We start from the raw sequence: 381 nt of genomic DNA on the forward strand, positions 1-381 counted from the left end.
GGGATGAGGTGGGATGGCTGAAGACACGTGGATGAGTGATGCTGACCTCCTCCAGCCAACCCTACCAAGATGACACAGGATCTGCTGCGATCACTGCTTCTAGCCTTGCTCTGCCTGCCTCCGTGGGTGTTCAAGTGCTGCTGCTTCAAGCACCAGCGTGATTAATACAATACATGTGTCTGCTCTCTGCAGCAGGCTTTCATTGCCATTCCTGGTCTGAATGCTCAGCATTGGCTTGTACTCTGTGAGGGCTCTCCTTGGGGGCATAAAAAGAAAACCCAATATTAACAAAGAGCGGGAATGGTCAACAAGTGGGTGAGCAGAAAGAGGTTGTGGGGGAATGCAAACTAATAGAAGTAAGAACAAAGTCAAACTTGGGTA

Source organism: Pygoscelis adeliae, unplaced genomic scaffold, assembly GCF_000699105.1.
Source record: "Pygoscelis adeliae isolate BGI_AS28 unplaced genomic scaffold, ASM69910v1 Scaffold351, whole genome shotgun sequence".
NCBI lineage: Eukaryota > Metazoa > Chordata > Aves > Sphenisciformes > Spheniscidae > Pygoscelis > Pygoscelis adeliae.